Source organism: Coenobita brevimanus, chromosome 77 (assembly GCF_032717465.1).
Source record: "Coenobita brevimanus isolate Jiangsu-jjx chromosome 77, ASM3271746v2, whole genome shotgun sequence".
In the NCBI taxonomy this organism is placed as follows: Eukaryota; Metazoa; Arthropoda; class Malacostraca; order Decapoda; family Coenobitidae; genus Coenobita; species Coenobita brevimanus.
The window spans coordinates 26,520,973-26,543,443 of NC_137030.1; positions in this window are offsets into that span (position 1 = coordinate 26,520,973).

Consider the following 22,471-nt stretch of genomic DNA (forward strand, 5'->3'; position numbering starts at 1 on the left):
CTTATAGCTCGACTGAATATTCGAGCTATTTAATATATTCAGTGATATCTTGAAAACTGGAGCCAATTAATAATTATAAGTAGTAGCTTTGTTTTCAGCGACCCCAAATTAGTCAAGTACCCTTGGGGGTAGGGGGGTTTCAAGAATACTCCCCCAGTATCCCTGCTTGTCGTATGAGGCGACTAAAAGGGTTGGTGGTGGGTTAGTGCCCCACTCAGTAAAAAGAACTAACTAAACAAGCAACAAAGCGCCTCGGACCAGGACGGACCATATGTTGACGACTAAGGAACGGACAAAGGACATTCTGAGGGTGGGGACATGGAATGTGAGAGGAGTGAATGATGAAATGAAAGAGAGAGAGATTGTTCAGGTGCTTGACGATGCAAGAGTGGATATATGTGGATTGACTGAAACTAAATGATAAGGTGAAAGGGTGAGAGAGTGGGAATATAGTTTAGGTATATGTGTGGAAGTTAATGAGAATGAGAGGGCAAGAGAGGGAGTATGTCTGATGATATGCAAGAAGTGGAAGGAGATTATAAGAGAGTATGGAACAGTGGGTGGAATGTTTGTATGGGTGAGGATGAAAGTAGGTATACAAGCTTGGCAGATTGCATGTGCGTATGCGCCGACAAAGGACCGAGTGGCAAGAGTGAAAGATGAGTTTTGGGCGAGTGTAGAAGCATGTATGGACAAATTTGAGAGAAGTGAGAGAGTGCTTTTGACTGGAGACATGAATGGCAAAGTTGGGAATGTACGAGTGGATGGAGTGGTTGGTCAGTGGGGTGTGCCAGCTGAAGTAGATGGGAATGGTAGTGCTTTGGTGGACATCTTGCTGGTAAGGGGATGGTAATAGCTAACACCTACTTTCGGCATAAGATGATCCACAGGTATACATGGAGAGTAGTGAGGAGGAGGAATGGTGAACTTGTTGAACGAAAGGCAATGATAGACTATGTGTGTGTGGATGAGCGAATGAGAAGACAAGTGTTGGATGCAAGAGGGTGGAGAGGGTGGGGGAATGGAGTCTCGGACCATCACTTAGTGATGGCCAAGGTAGAGCTGCAAAGAAAATGGTTGAAGAGACGAAGAGGAAGGCAGGAGGAAACAGCTCCTGTGAGAAGAATGGAGAAGCTGCAAGATAGTGAGAAAATGGCAGAGTATAAGAGCATAGTGGAAGAAAGACTGGGACGGTATGAATTAGAGCAGATGGAAGGGGTGGAAGACGTATGTACGATATTCACGGAAGAGATAGGCGCAGCGTGTGAGGAGGTTTGTGGAGTGAGGAGGAGATGCAAGGGTGTGCAAGGGACAGCATGGTGGAATGATGAGGTGACACGAGCTGTGGAACAAAAGAAGAAGGCAAATAGTGAATGACTGGCGCGTAGAGGTGGGGGAGAAGATGAGAGAGAGAAGAGAGAGGTATATGCGAGCGGGAGAAGGGAGGTGAAGAGACTGGTGAAGGAGGGTAAGAAGAATGTGGATGAAGAATTTGGGAGGAATCTGAGTGTGAAATGGAGGGAGAGTAAGAAATTATTTTGGAAGGAGGTAAAGAAACTAAGGCAGTGTGGAAGGGGAAATAGTAGGGGAGTGAAAGATAGGAATAATAGATTGTTGGTGGAGATGAGAGAGAAATTGAGGAGATGGAAGGAGCACTTTGAGGATTTGTTGAAAGTAGAGAGTGAGAGTACTGCGAGTATAAGTGGTTGGGAAATGGCTGAAAGAAGAAGAGATGAGTGGAGGGAGGAAGAGATCAGTAGAGCGGAAATAGTGGAAGCAATGAAGAAGATCAAGATGGGAAAGGCCCCAGGAATTGATGGAGTGTGTGGTGAAATGCTGAGGTATGGGGGTGAGATTGTTGTGGAGTGGATATGGAAGTTGTGTTGATTGGCTTGGGAAGAGGGAAGCGTTCCAGAGGACTGGAAATCAGGTATAATTGTTCATTTATACGAAGGAAAAGGGGAGAGAGAAGTATGTGGTAACCATAGGGGTATTTGCCTTCTTGGTGTGACTGGAATAATATATGGTAGAATACTCATTGTTAGGGTTAGGCATATGGCAGAGGAGCTAGCTGGAGAAGAACAAGGGAGATTTAGGAAGGGAAAAGGGTGTGTAGATCAGATATTTGTTCTAAGATGTTTAGTGGAGAAGTATCTAGAAAAGGGAAGGAAAGTGTATGCTGCCTTCATGGACTTGGAGAAAGCTTATGACAGAATAGATAGGCAAGGTATGTGGAAGGTATTAAGAATATATGAAGTGGAGGGGTAATTGCTGAGTGCTGTGAAGAGTATGTACGAAGGAGCTAGGGCTACGGTGCGAGTGGATGGTGAGCTGAGTGAGTTCTTTGATCTCAATGTGGGACTGAAACAGGGTTGTGTGATGTCTCCATGGCTGTTTAATATACAGTATACATGGATGGGGTTGTAAAGGAGGTGCAAGGTAGGGCAGTGGATGTGGGAGTGGCTCTAATGAATGAGGGTGAGATTTGGAAGATTCCGGTGTTGCTGTTTGCTGGTGATACAGTATTGTTGAGTGAAGATGAATGGGAGTTGCAAGGTTTGGTGAATGAATTTGGGACAGTGTGTAGGAAGAGGAATCTGAAAGTTAATGTACAGTAAACAAGAGTAAAGTTATGGTGTTTGAGAGGAATGAAGTCACAGAATGTACAGTAAGGTTGGATGGTGAGGATATGGAAAATGTGAGTGCATTCAAGTGCTTGGGTAGTGTGATGAGTAAGGATGGAACGTTGTGGGATGAAGTACGTGAAAGGGTACAGCAGGGAAGGAAGGTTGTTGGTTCACTGAAAGCAGTGATGAGAAATAGGGAGATGAGTATGGAAGTTAAGAAGTCACTGCATGATAGTATTGTGATCCCTACCTTGACGTATGGAAGCGAGGCGTGGCCCTTGTATGAGGGGAACAAGTCAAGAGTGAGAACAGTGGAAATAAGTTACCTGAAAGGAGCATGTGGAGGTACATGGAGGGACAGGTTGACGAATGAAGAAGTGAAGGAACGCTTTTGGGATGGATGTGGATGTGGTTGAGAAGATAAAGAGACATACACTGAGGTGGTTTGGACGTATGGAGAGAATGAAAAATGAAAGACTGACTAAGAGGGTGTATGTAGGTGAGGTGGAGAGAGGGAGAGGGAGGAGTAGACCGAGGATGAGGTGGAGGGATGGAGTTGAGAGGTATATGAGGGAGGGGTGAGTGAGCTGGGGTGATGGTAGTCAAATGATGGGTGACAGAGAGACACGGAGGCGTTTTGTCTGCAGCCACCTTTTGCGGGATTAGGGCGTCGGGCTATAGATAGATAGATAGACGACTGATTTAATTTCAGAAACATTAATTATGACTGTAGACCTGTGTTATGTGCCTTTTACATAGAGTAACTAGTAGATTTTATGACACAGTAATATAATTTAGCAATTCTCTGAAATCGACATGCATATCACAGGACTGGGTATCCAACTTCCATGTATTTTTCAACGCACAGGAAGAATTGCACATGTGCTCTGTAAATATGGAAGGGACTAAGCAGCTCTGTTACATACAGTGTAGCCATCCTCATATTATTTTGAAATCTCTTTCTAGATTGTATTCACTCAGATGAATAATAACTACTTCCTCACGTAACACACACACACACACACACACACACACACACACACACACACACACACACACACACACACACACACACGTCGTCAAAAAGTAGAAAATTATTCAGTTTCTGATATTTTAAATGTACCGTTTCACCACGCACTGGATAACTTAAGCTAAAATGTGTTTTCATATCACCACCTCCTTTTGCTGATATTATCCTTACTGATCTCCTCTCTCTCTCTCTCTCTCTCTCTCTCTCTCTCTCTCTCTCTCTCTCTCTCTCTCTCTCTCTCTCTCTCTCTCTCTCTCTCTCTCTCTCTCTCTCTTGTTAATCCAGGTTTCTTCTCATCCCTTTTTTCTTTCTCTCCTTCCTCCACATCTCGTCATCGCAATTATATTTCAGTTATGCCCTTCTTCATTTTTTTTTTTTTCATTTCGTCATATTTCCCCTCTTCTGATTTATATTCAGTCTTCTTGTTTATTATAGTTCATCCTTATTCCCATCCTTCACCTTCTTCAAATCGTTCCATCTCCTGTTAATTCATTCATTTATTCAATCATTCATTCTCTCTCTCTCTCTCTCTCTCTCTCTCTCTCTCTCTCTCTCTCTCTCTCTCTCTCTCATTTTTATGTTCTAATTTCACCAGGCTTTTTTTTTTTTTAGTAATCTCTATTCCTTTGATCCTTCCCTTGTTTTTGTCCCGTCTTTGATCCCTATCTCATGGCTTCATCCTTTAGTCTTTTTATATATATATATATATATATATATATATATATATATATATATATATATATATATATATATATATATATACACTGTACGTCTAGGAGTATTCCTTTCCTCACAATAGTTATATTATTTGCCCTTTCGCGGTTTTCTTTCTTCCTGTAGCATCCCTCTCATACTTTTCTTTAGTACATTTTTTACCGCTTCCTCGCTTCTCTTTTTTACTCTACTCCTTATTCATAACTCTCTCCATTTTATCTCCTTCATCCATTTCTTAATTCTTTATTTTCTGTTTTAAATTTTGTCCGTTTCCCTTTCTCCCCATCATTTTTCTTCTCATTTCTCTCGTTTATCATATTTCTTTCTTCATTCCTGCTTTATTTTAAGCTAACTTTTCTTTTCGCAGTTCATATGCTTATTCCTTCTTTCATTTGTATTTTGCTACCCAATTTTCCTTTTTCCCAGACTGTTTTCCTTCTTCCATTTGAGTTGTTGCCCTTGATTTCATTCTCATCCATGCATGCTGTGACGTATACTAAAGTGTGTACTTGATACTTCTGGAGTATATTACTGAACTTCGGATGGAATGTTAAAATTTTACCTTTTTAATCGAATGGCGTATTGTAATATCAATCCTTGCTACCACCATACGACTTCATTCAACAGCAAGAAGTGATGGAGTTAACGATCGATGTATCTAATTCCTCCAGTTAAGAAAGTCTCTCCTAAGCTAATTAATTCGGCCGTGGGTGCCCATGACTAATAAAAAATTTAAGTACGTTAACGGAGTGGAGGAGTTAGGGGTTAAAGAGGCAATATCTAGCTCCTTCCTACCAAAACGTTTTTCCAGAACTGAATAATATCGTCTGCAGTCAGTAAAAATGCAGTAACAATGAACTTGACATATCCTAATTCATCTTTTTCTTTTTCCTTTCATGTGCTTCTTTTTTGTATTTTTAAAATATTATTCCCCCCGTTAATATTATTCCCGTTTCGTTAATTCACTTGATAATGTCTTCCAATTCCATTATCTCCCTCTTTTCGCAATAATTGCTTCATTTCTTATACAGTAGTTATTGCATTTTACATTTTTTCACTTCTTTCTCTTCAATGAGTGAAAAAGTTCTGGATCTTATTTTTTTCCTTGACGCTGATTCCGCCACGATCACTCACCGCTCTAACTCTCCCCGTTTCATTTTTTTACCTTTCTTTCTTTCCCCTTCTTCCCTCTCTCATATCCTCCTGTATTACTTTCACTCTCCTTCTCTTCTCGCTTCTCCCTCTCCTTGGCATTCTATTTCTGGATATCCGCACTCCTCTCTCTCTCTCTCTCTCTCTCAGTCGATCATTCAATGAATCCCTCTATTTACCTATTTCTCTATATATATCTTTCTATCTATTGATCTGTCTGTCTGTCTGTCTGGTCTCTCTATCTGTCAAACACACAAAAAACCATTACCACTTACATCATGTTATTTTATAACATTTTGGAAACCCTCTTTTCAGTGGCCCCCACCAATTCACCCTCTCCCACACTCCTTTTTGCTCCTCCCTTTTGTTAATTTTCCTTTTTTTTTTTTTTTTTTTCCGCATCCAGACTCTAAGCTGCCATATGTACGAGTAAACTCTTCTATTGTTTCTTGTATTTACCATCACTACTACCAGACTATTTGCGTCAGCTTTAGAGACTTTGAAATGAGAATTTAGGAGTAGATGTCACTGACCCTTTTGGTATAAGAGATGTACCCAGAGGTAAACAAATTAGGCAGACGGCAGTAGGAATGAAATAATTTACACCTGTATGTTGATGCTGGAGAAAGAAGCCTTCATATGGTGACACCGATAAAACTTGATGGAGGAGCTACTCAGTTATGCATGCGTCCCTCAGTACCTCCCTTTCCTCCTGGACTGCGAAGGAGGGGCGGTTTCAGTCTGCAGTCCACCGGATCCACGTCCAGATGAACCTGGGTTGCCGGAATAAATTCATTAAGATTCATTCTGGTTGTTGTATAATTGTTGACTGTAGACGATAACTGTCCCTCATTCATGGATTTTAACCCTTTCAGCCCTACTGTTTATTATCCGTTTTGTTTTTCCTTTCTGTCTTCTCTTTCATTCAGGTTTGGGGACACCATTCATTATTGGGAAGTAGGAAGGAATTTTCTTCAACACCCTCACTGCCAGACGTTTCCCCCCCTTTTTTTAGAACTGTTTTGAGGTAGGAAGAGCAAAACAGGAAACATGTAGTAGTGCAGAGGAGGTTAATAGTGGTGTTCAAGAGAGAGAGAGAGAGAGAGAGAGAAGAAAAAGATGAAGAATTAGAAGATGCATAAATCGAGTGAAAGCAAAGGGAAAGATGACTCTTGAAAATGTAAATAGGTAAACTAGGAAAGAGGAGATGAAAAAAAAAAAGTGAAGGAAGACAGAAGAGAAAGTACAATACAAGAAAGTGTAGATAGGTAAACGAGAAATGGGGAAGAGGGAAGAATCTGATAGGTGAAATCAGGAAGAGGAAATGAAAACGAAGATGGAGAAGGGAAGAATGAAGACAAAAAAAAAAAAAAAAGGGAAAGGGAAGGGAGGGAAGCTAAGCGCCAGAGGAAGCAAACTTTATAGGAGAAGGAAGAGGGAACGGAAGACCAACTGAGAGCCGGAAGAAGTGGAAATGGAAGAAGAGAGTGATACATTAGGAAAACGACACAAGAAAGAAGACAGAGATCAAGGATCCCCATGAAGTGTCGGCCAACTTTCTGTTTTGTTGTCCGCTCTGGAAATTTCATAATACTCGTCCCTCAGGGATTTTCTTTAAATATTTTGACGTCCACCTGTATGGAAATAAATTATAGCCAAATCTCTTCAACTGTACATAAATTCTCGTCGTTTTGCAGCTTGTTTCCAGTAGTTTAATGGCAGAATGCGCCTTTGCTTCTTTTCAACATCCCTTTCGTTAGCACTTCTTAGTGAGTAGCATCGGTCTGCTACACTGCAAGATAGGGAGGATGCAATGTTACGTCTAGATACAATTAACAGAGTATAGTGTAGTTTGTTATAATGAGCATTATTGTGCTGATAAAATCTTGCAACACGGACGTTTGTTTGTTTAGCAATGTTTTGTGATAATGTAATAATGATTCTTATGGTTATAATCGTGGAAATGATAAACATGATGGAGAGATATGTGTTAAAGGGAAGTATTAGTTCAAGAAAAACTTGGTGGCGGAGGACAATGAATTGATGCGTTTGTGGCCACCTCTTCTGGAATTGAGATGTATAGATAAACTGATCGGACTGGTATATTGACTGATTGATTGATTAATAGACTAAGTAGAAGTATTCTCGATAGTACTGAGGTTCCTATAATTATCAAAATGGTTGCAGTACTCAGTATGAAAAAAATTGTGGTACTGCGTGGTAATTATGGTAGTTTCGGAGGTCTGCCGAAAAAATAATTCTGCAAACATGTTGATGTTTGATGAGCTGTGTTACGTATCTGTGTTAGTTTCAGTTGCAGACATGAGCAGATATGATGACTTTGTTAGCCTGGAGTTAAGACGGTAGTTGTGATAGGTATATATATGCAAGACGGTAAAGATGTTGACTGAGTTACATGCTGATTGCATTATTAGATGACAGAGGGTAGTTGCTGAGGGAATTAAAAAACGGGATATAGATTGTAGGTGTATTAAAATGGATAACATGTTCGTGGTAAATATGACTGCTGTGGTAGCCATAGTTATGAAACAGAGCAAGTGATGTTTGTATTAATTTATACATCTATAGGAGGAAAAAGCTGGTAATTGTGTTAGGAATGACTGGGGAATTTTGTGGAAAAGAATGGATTTATCAGTATTGTCGGATAGACTATTTGTCTGGAGGAAATTGAACACTGTAGCTGTTATGGCCAAGGATCTGGGTAAAATGATAGTTGTGTCAATATGTAAAACTTATTTATGTTAAGGTGATAATGAAGGTATTTATGATTTTATAGTCTCAAAAAAAAAAAAAGGAAGTTTTGGTAGTTGTATTATAAAAATGAAATGATATGGAAAATGACAGTAGTGCTTTCCTACTGTGGTCGTGAAAAGTGTTATTTGAAATACTGATACTTGTGGTTATTGAAAGAATGAATGAAATTATGCTGGAAAATTATTTCTAGTTGTGGTGGGTTTGTGAAAATGCCAAAGTAAAGTGCTCGTAGTCGCGGTTATTTAGTGAATGGAAATGTTAATATAATATTACTGGTAATTATGGTTGCTTAGTGAATGGAAATGCAAATACAGAAATACTGGTAACGGTGGGTGCTTAATGAATGGAAATGCAAATACAGATATAATGGTAGCTGTGGTATCTCAGTGAATGGAAATATACAAAAGCATCATTGTTGTGTGAATGAAAATACGAGTATTACAAAAATATTTGGTATGGTAGTTGTGGTTGTTCTATGGATGAAAATTGTTGTGAAATTATGGTATTTACGGTTGCTATATGTATTTGAATGTTACTGAAATATTGCAGATAATTGTGATTGTTGTGTGAATGGACACTGTTGTGCTAATGAAAATACTGCAAAAATATTGTTAGCTGTGGTTGCTGTGTGAATATTAATGTTGCCCTGAAGGTACTGGCATATTTAATTGCTGTATTAATAGAAGTGTTATTGAAATAATATTGGTAACTATGGTTGCCATGTGAACGGAAATTTGAAACACTAAAATATGGCTTCAGTCACGAAGAAATTCCATGAACAGAATGTAGAGCCGGAACACTGTCTTCTGCCATTGAATTACGGCAAATATGCGCCAGAGGACAAAGATCTCTGCCAAGTTAAACATAAATTGACTACATGGACATGTAACATTTCTATCCCGACATCATATAAATTATAACAACCGCACCTATTAAAAATAATCACCGAAACATCACCACAAATATTCATACACAACCAGACATTTTTGTATCATGACATATATTATTACATTATCACAAACATTCCTACACAACCAGACATCATTGCATTATCACAAACTTTCCTACACAACCAAACATCCTACATCATCACAAACTTTCCTACACAGCCAGACGTCTTTACATTATCACAAACATCCCTACACAACCAGACATCTTTACATCATCACAAACATTCCTATACAGCCATATATCTTTACATCATCATAAACATCACAACACAATCAGACTTTTTTGCATCATGACAAACATCCCTACCCAGGAAATCACGTTTTATCATTACAGATAATATTAAAGCATCACAAACTTCTTTGGATCATCACAAAAATCACCTCACAACCAGATATATTTGCCTTATAAACGTCACCACAAGAGCCACAAAAACCGTTAATGGTACGCTTGCAACTGACCCTTCTTCGTCTTACACACACACACACACACACACACACACACACACACACAGTTTTAATTAACGTGACCCACTGTAGTTGCCGGCAAAGAGGAAGCGACAGAAGTATTTATTGAGGTATATTCAGTATCACCTACGACCGCCACTTGGCTCACAAGCAGTTTTTCGGTAAGTACGACTACAACAACGGTCTTTCTTAATATATTAACCCCATTAACTCGAGGACGCCAGCTTTCAGCACCAATATTAACAATATCAGGCTCAGTAACCGCTGGTGAAGGGGATCATAAGTAGTCGATGGTGAATCCGATTGCCGCAACGATTTCTAGAATTCACCCCTTCACCTCCTGGACGTCTGTTTCTCCAACCTATGTTAACATTTACTGGCTCCTATGACTCACTCAAATCTGAATGTAATATTCTTGCGTTAATTGGAATATAATACTAATTTTCCTCATCATGAGAGGATCTTGAGTCTCCTGAGACTCACTTTCTGATAACTTTTGGACTTACCGTGAATAGAATAATATATTAGTTTCGACCATGATAGGTTTATTGAGTTTGCTCAGTACGACCTCGACTGGCCACTTGGGTATTAAGTAGTTTCTGGTGAATAAGACAACAACGATCTAAAGGATTTCACCGCAAAATCAAGATTTTTTTTTTTTTTTTTTGGGGGGGGGTCTTCATCCCATATTTCATTATGATTATAGTTAGCTAAGAGAGATCGTAAGTAGGTTTTAATGAATATAACTACAACAATGGCGACCAAGAGAATTTAACCCATTTCATTCCGTTATGTCTTAATTTGCGGCAGTTAATTCCTGCCACTAACAATTGACTTCAGTTAGCTGTCGGAATTGGTAAGTACAGTTCGTTCACCTTACCTAGGAGGAGATTTTGCCTTTTTGCACTGTATTTCTCATAGCTCAATTACAGCTAAAAGCAGTATAACGCTACGGCCCTACATCCTTCACAATCACTCTTTTTTTTTCTTTTTTTTTTTTATGTGTGACTATCACCATATTGCAGTGTTAAGTTCATGCAATAGCTTAGTATTTGAGATGAAGAGATGACAGACATTTATCTATGAAAGGTGAACAGAGTATGTTATTGTTTTGTTGAAGACTATCACAATAACATCAACCACTCCACTTCCACACCCACACCCCTTCATCTCTTCCCCTGTTGCTTCCATTCCCTCGTCCCTAATAATCACTCCCCCCCAACACCCCTCACATATATATATATATATATATATATTTTATACAAAAATCATTAAAGACCAAGGCGTAGCCATTGTTCACTATTTTTCTGTTGATCTTTTCGAGTTTTCTTACACATTGTTTTACACTATGAATCATAGTGTAAAACAATGTGTAAGAAAACTCGAAAAGATCAACAGAAAAATAGTGAACAATGGCTACGCCTTGGTCTTTAATGATTTTTGTATAAAAGAAAACATTCTGCCTAAATATACTAATATATATATATATATATATATATATATATATATATATATATATATATATATATATATATATATATATATATATATATATATATATATATATATATATATATATATATATATATATATATATATATATATATATATATATATATATATATATATATATATATATATATATATATGCTATAAATTAATTTTGTGAGAGCTGAATTGATTTCATGACTCACATTCAGTGGCTGAAGTTTGCATTCGCTCGTTAAACACGGAAATGTGTGTGTGGGTATATACATTCTCATTAAATACATACACGCTGCCATACACCTCAGCACTTCCTCATCCCTCCTGACATACACACACACACACACACACACACACACACACACACACACGCGCGCGCATGCATGTTTGTACTTCATTATGTGCCCTTGCATGCAATGTGGTAAGTGTATAATTGTCGCCTGCACCTAATTTAGTGTCTAGCACTCCTGCCGTTGTGTGTCTTACTCACCCTACTCGTATTTTCTCAATTTATGTTGTTACTAACACCTCTGTTTAATTATGTATAGTTACATACTTCCTTAATACAGCCTCACTTCCCATCTGTTTACTTATTTATAACTTTTGTTACTTACACTGCAAATTACTCTTGCACTGCTGATTACTTACCAGGTCTTGATGAGCCTGAACCTTCTGCCTTGATGAGCCAACAGCTGTTCATCGCTCTTGATCCTCTGATTGGTCTTTATCCCACACTGCCCTTTGGTTGTACACTAAACTTAAACTTTTATTAGCCATGAGGCAATTGACTTCTGCTGAATATTTTAAGTGGCAGCTTAAATCCTTTCACTTTTGAAGAAGGAATGATCTGGCAAGAGGTACTACGACAGACAAAGTTTTTTTGAAGCCACATAAACTGGTGAAGTTTGTACTGTATAAGAATGATGTCACAATTCTGCTAAGACTGAATATGTTTGAATTCCTTAACCCTAAACACCAGTGGAGGTTAAGTTCAACACAAAATTGGTGGATTGAGGGAGCCGGGTAATGGATATAACCGCAAGTGCTTTCGCGCCATAGTTTGAAGTGGCTGCCACTTGATCTCCTCACCAAAGGGGGGGGGGGGAATAGCCTCCCATTACCCGAGGCAAGGCATACCTGAGTCATCTCTGTGACTCTGCCAGGTGTATGACAATGTTTTCTGATGTCTCTCATCTGATTCTGTTCGTGGATCTTGCATCATCCGCCCCTGCCAAGCCTCTTTCCAAGAACACTAGAAAAGGGCTCAGTGATAGTGCCATAAGGCATGCCTTGGACGCAACAGTGTTTAGTTTAGTTGCAGAGTACCGTAAGTAATCATGAGACAAAAGCCATAGTCGGTGTCGTGGGCAGAAGCACAAACACATCCTGCTCTCACTCCGCTCTTGTGGAGAAAATGAGGTCTCGTCCTCATGTACAGTAATTACTCATCAATACAAAGGCCTAGAGACCTTTGGATACTTTCATTCACAAGAGACAGAGTTGTTGAGTGTAATGGTCATTAATTCGTTTCCCTAAGAGCTATACTTTCAGAGAAATTAAGGTTTAAAATCAAGCAATTTTAAGGGGTTTCCAAAAATTGCCCGTATTGAGGTGACGTCTTTGTTGAATATTGCCCGGCATGTGAGGGTTAAAGGAAGAACTGACGCCTCTAAGAAACAAAAGACTGGATTATTGTTATTATTAAGAACTCCACATTCTGTGGAGCACTTATTGATAGTGTAGATATTATTACCTTTAATTCGGGGTGGGGGGAAGGGGGGAGATCTAGAAGGTTGGCATTCCAAGACCGTTCAAGATAGAGGCTTGAAATTTTCAAGGGTGATGTATCTTGGATGCGGGCTGTTTGGACACAATTTTTTTTCCGTAGCACTAGCACCGCACTAACGCCCTCTCTAATTATTTTTTTCAACTTTTGCTCTCCTGCACAGCAAAGACTACTGAACTGTTTTCTTTGCTAATATTCCAATATGTAGTCGTCATCATATACTACTGCACCTGGGAATTGATATTGAGATCCAACAAATACTTTATGAGATCCTGTAGGTGCTAAATCGAAAAGTATTTGACCAATTTTGACACAACTCGGTGGAAAGTTAATGGGTCATCATTGAACAAGATGTGCACTGTATGAACGACCTTGACCTTCATCTCAAGGTCACAGGTCAAAATCAGTTAAAAAGTTTTGCGTCATGTCAAATTTCCTTAATACTCGTATTAGGTCTACAATGAAAACAAAAGTAATTCCATCTGAAATGTGGACTTCTTTGAATATTGTTTCAGGAATTTCAGAATTCTAATTCTAATTCTAATTCTAATTCTAATTATTATTATTATTATTATTATCAATACTACTACTACTACTACTACAAATAATAATAATAATAATAATAATAATAATAATAATAATAATAATAATAATAATAATCTATCTATCTATCAATTGCCAGATGCCATAATCCCATAAGGGGTGGCCATTTGACTTTGAGTTATTTGTTTTACGAGGAGGGGCACTTACCCTCCACCAACCCACTTGCTGACACGTAAGGAGCATGTATAGTTTGGTTATATGGTTACCACTCAGCTTTGTAAATTATTTTTTGGCTTACAGGAAACCATTTGGCTTGTCACTCAATGTAAAGACACCTGTAAGGGAAAGAAAAGCAATAAGAAGTGACAGGAAAGATGGGAGGAATAGGAAGAGAGGAGGGTGGGCACAGAAAAAGAATGATAAAGGCTAAGGAGGAAGCAGGCAGCACTACATCAAGTGAGTGAATGATGGTCGCCACCACCTACCACTATAATAATAATAATAATAATAATAATAATAAAATAAAACATTTACAGTCCAGTTATATATTTCTATAGTGACTTACACGTGCTTTCTTTTATTCAGAGTTACTGAGTTACAATCCTGTCTACTTACTTTCACATCAGTTTAATTGCCTACCCTCTGCTTGCTCTCTGGAACCGGTACTTATGTACTTACTTATACATCATCAACTCAACACCTCTGTTTACTTACATACATGCCAGTACCTCTATTTAGTCACACCTTCTTTTACTTATTTAATCATTCGTTCCATTATCGTTCTTAAAGGCTCCACCATGCTTGCATGTGTCGGCCTTGGTCACCTACGGCGGCTTTCCATGCTCCTCGATCCCTGGGAGCTTCCCTATTCACTCCTTTATCCCTGAGGTCACACTCAGTGACCTCATCCAAGGTCTTTTTCGGGCTACTTCTCGTAATATATATATATATATATATATATATATATATATATATATATATATATATATATATATATATATATATATATATATATATATATATATATATATATATATATATGTGTGTGTGTCTGTGTGTGTCTGTGTGTGTGTGTGCTTCGCCAGCATAGATTAATTGATTACTTAATTAATTAGCTACTCAAAATTACTCCATACTAACTTAACTTTCAGTACACGTCTGCATTCTTTAGAGACTACATTTGTGACTCTAGTACTAAATAACTTCTCAACAAAAGGGTATTCCTAATCTCTCCCTCTCTCTCTCTCTCTCTCTCTCTCTCTCTCTCTCTCTCTCTCATATTTCCGAGAGAGAGAGAGAGAGAGAGAGAGTGTGTGTGTGTGTGTGTGTGTGTGTGTGTGTGTGTGTGTGTGTGTGTGTGTGTTCGTGCTTAACTTTTTCTTGTTCATGTTGTATGTTTCTTCCTTGTGTCTTCCATCCCATTTATTTGTCTTTCTCATTGTACGTTTTCTGTCATCTTGGTTTCTGTTTAATATTTCCCACTTTCTTTCTTTTCCTTTATAATATCTTCTCACTTATTAAAAAAAATATTTTTGTATGATAGCTATTTTCTCCATGCCCTTGTGTGTGTGTGTGTGTGTGTGTGTGTGTGTGTGTGTGTGTGTGTGTGTGTGTGTTCGTTAGTGTAAAAAGCAATTTTGTTTGCCTCCCTTGGTGGTGCTGGAGAGGGGCGCCCACGTTTTTTTTTTTTTTTTTTTTTTTTTTGCCTATCGACCATTGAGGCCGGAGCCCCTGGTTATTAAGGCAAATATATATATATATATATATATATATATATATATATTGACACATATATACATATATATACGAACATATATATATACATACATACATACACACATCCATGCATATGAACATACACACTTTCATGCACACGTACATACATACATATATATATATATATATATATATATATATATATATATATATATATATATATATATATATAATTTTTATTTTTTTGTATTTTTATTTTCATTATTATTATTTTTTTAACTTTATATTACTTATAATCAAAAATACCTAATCTAAATACCCTGAAACTAACCACCTAACAGACAAATCGCTAACCTATACTAAATCCTAAGAGACAAATAACTAAACCTACACTAATGGTAAAAAAGCCTCGATCAAGAGAATACCATCGACTGCAGATATGTAATGCCTTTCTACATTACATACCTGCACTCATCACCTGGTGACTGTCAGTCGAGGCACAACCTAATATAGGTGACATCAATATATGAAAGGGAACCAGACGAGTCAGGAACATTTCCATATACGTCAGCTGTCGTCCCTAATTAGAATAACTTAAGCAAGATGGTATAATGTTTTTACATAATTTGTACAATAAGTGAAGAACCTCGTCCAGCAGACCACCTTCGAGTGCAAGTGCCCTATACCTTCCTATATTGCACACTTGCACTCATCATCTGGTGACTGTCAGGCGAGGAACTTGGCTTAATGTATGGGACATCTATATTAGAAATAGATCAGTGGGGGGAGAAACTATTTCAAATATGTCAACTGTCAACCCTAATTAATATTACAATATATACATATTTACCGTTGATAAAAACCATAACCACACAGTAAAAAAGTCACATCACTCTGATCAGTCCGGTATCTCTCAAGAAAGCCATCAATTTATCAGTCATAACAATGTCCTCATCACCCAGGATGGTGGAAAGGGTGAAGTTGACGTCTACTGCGCTGCAGTAATTTATAAGTGAAGCACATTCACGAATAAATCGCCGACAGCGCAGGATGATATGACAGATATCATCGCATTATCACAGTGCGGTGGGAAGAGTCTTTCCATATATGGTTTCATGTGAGTTAAAGTGGTGGCATTGAGCCATAACCATGCCAATACTTTTTCTTCAAGGCGACTGGGGCGGTTGGCGGTGTCCCAGTCGCCCAGGTGCGGTTTACAAGTTGGAATATTTAGTCTGGTCCACTGACCTTGCCACAGAAGATTTATTGATTTCATTCTGAGAGAAAGACTCGACCGTAGATCACGAGGAACGTCCCAAGTCTCCTCGAGCTCTACAGCCGACTTTGCAAGTAAGTCAGCCTGCTCATTGCCGTAAATACGACAATGACCAGGCACCCAGATCAACGTGAATGACTTGTTGCATGAATGCAATTTATTAATGATGCGGCCCTGGATCTCGTGAGAGTCCGTAGTACAAGATGCAATTGCCTGAAGGGCTGATTTTGAATCAGAAAATATGACAAATGAGTCATGCCTAGAATTGAGAGCATAGTCTATGGCTTTGTCAATAGCAAAAAGTTCGGAGGTAAACACAGATGTATGAGTCAGCAACCGATACCTGAGGGCACATTCAGTCGACCACACACTTGCACCCACACATTCACTCGACTTGGAGCCATCGATGTACAATTGATGGGACCCCAAGTGACGAACGATGATGTTACGAAACAAGTGGTGGACCTCTGCCTCCGGCGCCTTGGCCTTTGGTGCTGGGAGCCATGATATATACACTGTAAAACCGGGTGGCTCCCAAGGCACTATATTTTTAAACACCAACTTGTCACCGTCACTGGGGTCCACACCAAGCTCCTGAGTCAGTAAGTGGAGTCGAATGGCAAGTGGCCGACGCACCCCAGCAGAAGGTGGTGGTATTGACGCAGGGGGGTACAGGCCACATTGCCGATATTACTTTTCCTAAATGTCCTTATGCCGGAGGACAAGGCCAGATGTTCGCGGCGAATACGGAGGGGAGGCACATTCGCCTCCACTTCCATACGAGCTACACGGGTACACCGGAGGCCTCCAAGACACATTCGCAAACATTTATTCTGCAACACATCCAATCCTTTCAGCATGGCATCGGATGCCGAGCCATACACCTGTGCGCCATAGTCTAGCTTTGATCGAATGAGGGACTTATACACCATTAATAAAGATTTTCTGTTGGCACCCCATGTAGTACCTAATAGGTACTTGAGGACATTTACTGGTTTATTGCAACGAGCAAGCAAAGTATTAACATGAATTTTAAAGGTCAAACGATGATCAAAATGAATTCCCAAAAACTTTATAGAATTTTCAAAAGGTACTGCCTGATTATCCAAAGTTAAGCACAAATTAGGTACGTTACAAGTCACAAAAACTACAGCGGCACACTTACGGACGGAAAACTTAAATTCCCACTGCACGGCTTCCATTGGTGGATGGAGTCAAGGGCTGCTTGAATCTGCGCAGCCGAAAATTGTGCATTACGGGAGGAGTGCCATATTGCACAATCGTCAGCATAGAGTGAGTATTTAAGATTCCTGGGGATGGGAGCTGATGACAGAATATCATTGATCGTAATACTAAATAAAGTAGGACTAAGCACACATCCCTGCGGCACCCCGTTTTCCTGGATAAATATATCCGATGTTACGTTACGGGGCAATTTGACAGAGAAAGTCCTGTCTCTTAAGAAATTTGGAATAAAAATAGGCAAATTTCCTCTTAAACCATAAGCATAGAGCTTCATTAGTATACCGTGTCGCCATGTCATGTCATAGGCTTTATGGATGTCCAAGAACACCCCTATCATGAATTCTTTATTGGCAAATGCCTCTGCAATACAATGTCCAAATTCATTAAATGATCTAGTGAACTTCTGTATTTACGGAAGCCACATTGTTGATCATTTAACAAATTCTTCGACTCTAAAACAAAAAGAAGCCTATTGTTTACCATTCGTTCCATAACCTTACATAGACAAGAAGTCAACACAATAGGATGAAATGAAGTGGGATTCATAAGACGACCAGCCTCTTTGGGTATCGGTATGACGTGCGCAAAGTGCCATGAGTTTGGGAACGTTCGAGATGCCCAAATCTCATTGTACAATGCTAACATCTTAATCAGGTTGTCCTGATTAAGATGCTGGATCATACCGTACGTGATGGTGTCTGGTCCAGGGCTGGTGTCTTTACAGGATTTAAGGTCAAGAATCAGTTCATCTAGCATAAACTCTTGGTTGTACGGGAAGTCTACGTCTTCTGTGGCAAAGTCTATTAACTGTAGCTCAGCCGTGGGTTTATGATGTTGGAAACGGTGGTCATAATTGGCTGAGCTACTTACATGGGAAAAACTCCTGGAGAGAATGTTAGCAACGTTCACGGGCTCGTCATAGATGGTGTTGTTCACCTGCAGGGTGGTTACAGGGATATATGGGCCTTTATTATTTAATATTCTTATAGTGGACCAGACTTTACGTAATGGTGTTGTACGAGTCACTGTGGACACAAAGGACCGCCAGGAGTCACGTTTGGCCCTTCTTATTATTCTCCTTGCCTCAGCCCGTGCCTGTTTGTATGCAATAAAATTTTTCTCAGTGGGCTGACTATAAAAAATCCTGTATCTCCTCTGCGTTTTCTTAATGCTTGTCAGCAATCCGGCATCCACCAATGTGCTCTTGCTTCGCATGAACTGTAGAAGTCTTGGGAATAGCAGCCTGAGCTGCATGTTATATGGATTGGGTTATATTTTCGACCTTAACAACTATGGTCTCCCCAGATATATCTAAATTGGCGATCCTTGAGAAGGATCTCCAATCTGCTTTCTTATAGTTAAATTTTGGAGTTGGAGGGTCCAAAATGATGTCGCGTGTATAAGAAAGACAGATGGGTAAAGGATCACTTCCCAAGGAGTCATCGTAAGGGTCCCATGAGAAATCTTGATGTATACCAGGGGAGGCCAAAGATAAGTCAATGGCCGAAAAGTTACCAGTACGATCATCTACACGAGTCACTCTACCATCATTCAGAAGACAAAGGTTGGACTGTAGTATTAGGTTGGCTACTTGATCCCCACGACCATCAATCCTCAAGCTACCCCATTGATAGTGATGGATGTTAAAATCGCCCAACATTAACTTATTCCCAGGCAGATGTTCAAATAGTGAATATAAAGCATCACTATCAACGAGGCCATGTGGAGGACAGTACAGAGAGCAAATAGACAGATACGTGTTAGTAAATTATACTCTGCACGCAACCGCTTCCAGAGTAGATTTTAGAATCACTTCCGTTTGCGGGTGTGATTTGTGTGTGTAAATGGCTGCTCCGTGACCTTCATATTTTCTATACGAGTGGTAGTGTTTTAACTGTGGAGGATCAGGATGATCCTCCAGGCACGTCTCCTGTAAACAAACAACGTCTGGCCTGTGTATTGAGAGCAAGATTGCTATATCTTGTAACTTATTCCCAATACCTCTACAATTCCACTGTAATACAGTGAAAGCGACGGTTTAAGATTTACGTTGGGGGCCAATGTGCTTTGTCTTTTTTTGTCGCCCGCCGGCAGGTGAGCGACTACCAGGGGACCTATCCCGGTGCTTGTTTATGGAAACCTCCATTTTTTTCATCAATTACTAGGTTCCCTGACTCCCCCGAGGAAGAGCTAACCTTCCTCTCCCTCGCTGGAGTGGGAACTGGAAGAACATGAGGACGAGACTGTTTTGTGAGGGTGGTCATGTTACATTTACTAGACTTGTCAGGCTTCACTTTAGGCCATACTGATGGAGAGGCAGCAGCAGCCTGAGAATAGGTTGAAACCTTAGGGATGTCAGTGAGAGAGTTTGAGCGGACGGGAGGCCGAGATGGAGAGGTACTGTGAGTGGCAGGAGAGAGAAGGACAAGATCAGTCTGCGTCTCTACAGAGCACATCACAGGACGGGACATTACCACCGAAGCATAGGACCTATTCGGCGTGGGAGTTGCATGCAACTCCTTCACCTTTTTCCTAGCTTCATAATAGGAAATGCCCTCAGTTGCTTTCACTGTGCAGACCTCCTTCTCCTCCTTCCACTTGGGACAATCCCTAGAGGAAGTGGAGTGAGTACCCTTGCAGTGAAAGCAACATACCGTGCAATGTTCCGCATCATGACCTTGGCTTGCATACTTGCCACACACTGGCTGGGAAGCCCTACAAGTCTTGGCACCATGCCCATATAAGTGGCATTTCAAACAACGGAAAGGGTTGGGGATGTATGGCCGCACATGAACAATTTCGTAACCAATTTTTACATTGCTAGGCAGTGACACTTTACCGAAAGTCAAAACAATGGTCGCTGTCTTTGTCCTGGCACCTTCCGAGAATCTGGTGATAAATTTAGCATCAATGACATTTTGCTGAGCGAGTTCATCTATGATCTCTTCCTCACTCATCGCCATGAGATCCCTGCAAGTGATACCCCCTTGCAGGAATTCATGGATGTTGGGATCTTGGTTTCGACATCATAGCAATGAAACTTGCGCAGCTTCAACAAGTCCTTAATTTGAGATGAGTTACAAGTTTTTATAAGGAGGTCTCCGTTACCAAGTTTTTTTATTTGTTCCACCTCCCCAGCACAGCCGTCAGTAACCTTCTTGATCATGAAGGGATTGAGACTGCTCAAGGGAGTGGAACCTAGAGCAGTGATTATTACATATTTCGCCTTATGTACCGGTACATCACAAGGCAAACGAGTCTGGGGCCGTACTGTCTGGGGGCAGTCCGTCCATTGGTCAGTCGGGGGTCAGTCAGGACTACCTCCCCCCCTGAAGGGGGAGGAGGCAGTAGGGGCATCCTCCATAGTAACCCCCCCCCCTAACGGGGGACTTTGGAAGAAGGAGAAAAGACGATCAAGGGACAAACAACCGGGGACCACACACTTAAGTCTGAGGTTGCCCTCTCAAACCACTCCAGGGAGGCCCGACCATGTTTATTCACGCCCCAGAGCGATCAGTGGGGGGGACCCTCCGTGGGCGATAAGCAAAGGTAAACTCAGTGTAATGGCACAGACACCTACTGTACCTAGCTACAGGGAGGGGAGGAATATGAGAAACTAGCTATCCTAACAACCACCAGAAGGGTGAAAAAAAGGAACTAATGCCAGCGAGGCAACCCTATGGTTCCTTCTTCCTAGCATAAAAAAATAAAATAAATAATAAAATAAAGCTAGAGAAGAGAGCACACGAGCATACATCCACTCTCTTCGCGACCAAGCATAAAAGTCCGCCTACGATTTTTTTTTTTTTTTTTTTTCCGGCCTATCAACCATTGGGGCCGAAGCCCCTGGTTATTAAGGCCGTGTATATATATATACATATATATATATATATATATATATATATATATATATATATATATATATATATATACACATTTAAACATATATACACATATATACAAACATACATACATACATACATATACACACACACACACACACACACACACACACACAAACACTTCCATGGATACATACAGACACACTTTCATGCAAACGTACATATATATATATATAATAATTTTAATCTTATTTATTTATTTTTTTTTGTATTTTTATTTTCTTAATTTTTTCTTTTTTTTTTATTTTTTATACCCTATATTATAAAGGAACACTAATCTAAAGACCCTAAAACTAATCACCTAACAGACAAATCGCTAACCTATACTAAATCCTACAGAGACAAATAGCTAGACCTACACTAATGGTAAAAATACCTCGACTAACAGAACATCATCGACTGCAGATATGTAATGCCTTTCTACATTACATACCTGCACTCATCACCTGGTGACTGTCAGTCGAGGCACAACCTAATATAGGGGACATCAATATATGAAAGGGAACCAGACGAGTCAGGAACATTTCCATATACGTCAGCTATCGTCCCTAATTAGAATAACTTAAGCAAGGTGGTATAATGTTTTTAAATAATTTGTACAAAAAGTGAAGAACCTCGCCCAGCAGACCACCATCGACTGCAAGTGCCCAATACCTTCCTATATTGCACACTTGCACTCATCATCTGGTGACTGTCAGGCGAGGAACTTGGCTTAATATAGGGGACATCTATATTAGAAATAGATCGGTGGGAGGAGGAACTATTTAAAATATGTCAACTGTCAACCCTAATTAATATTACAATA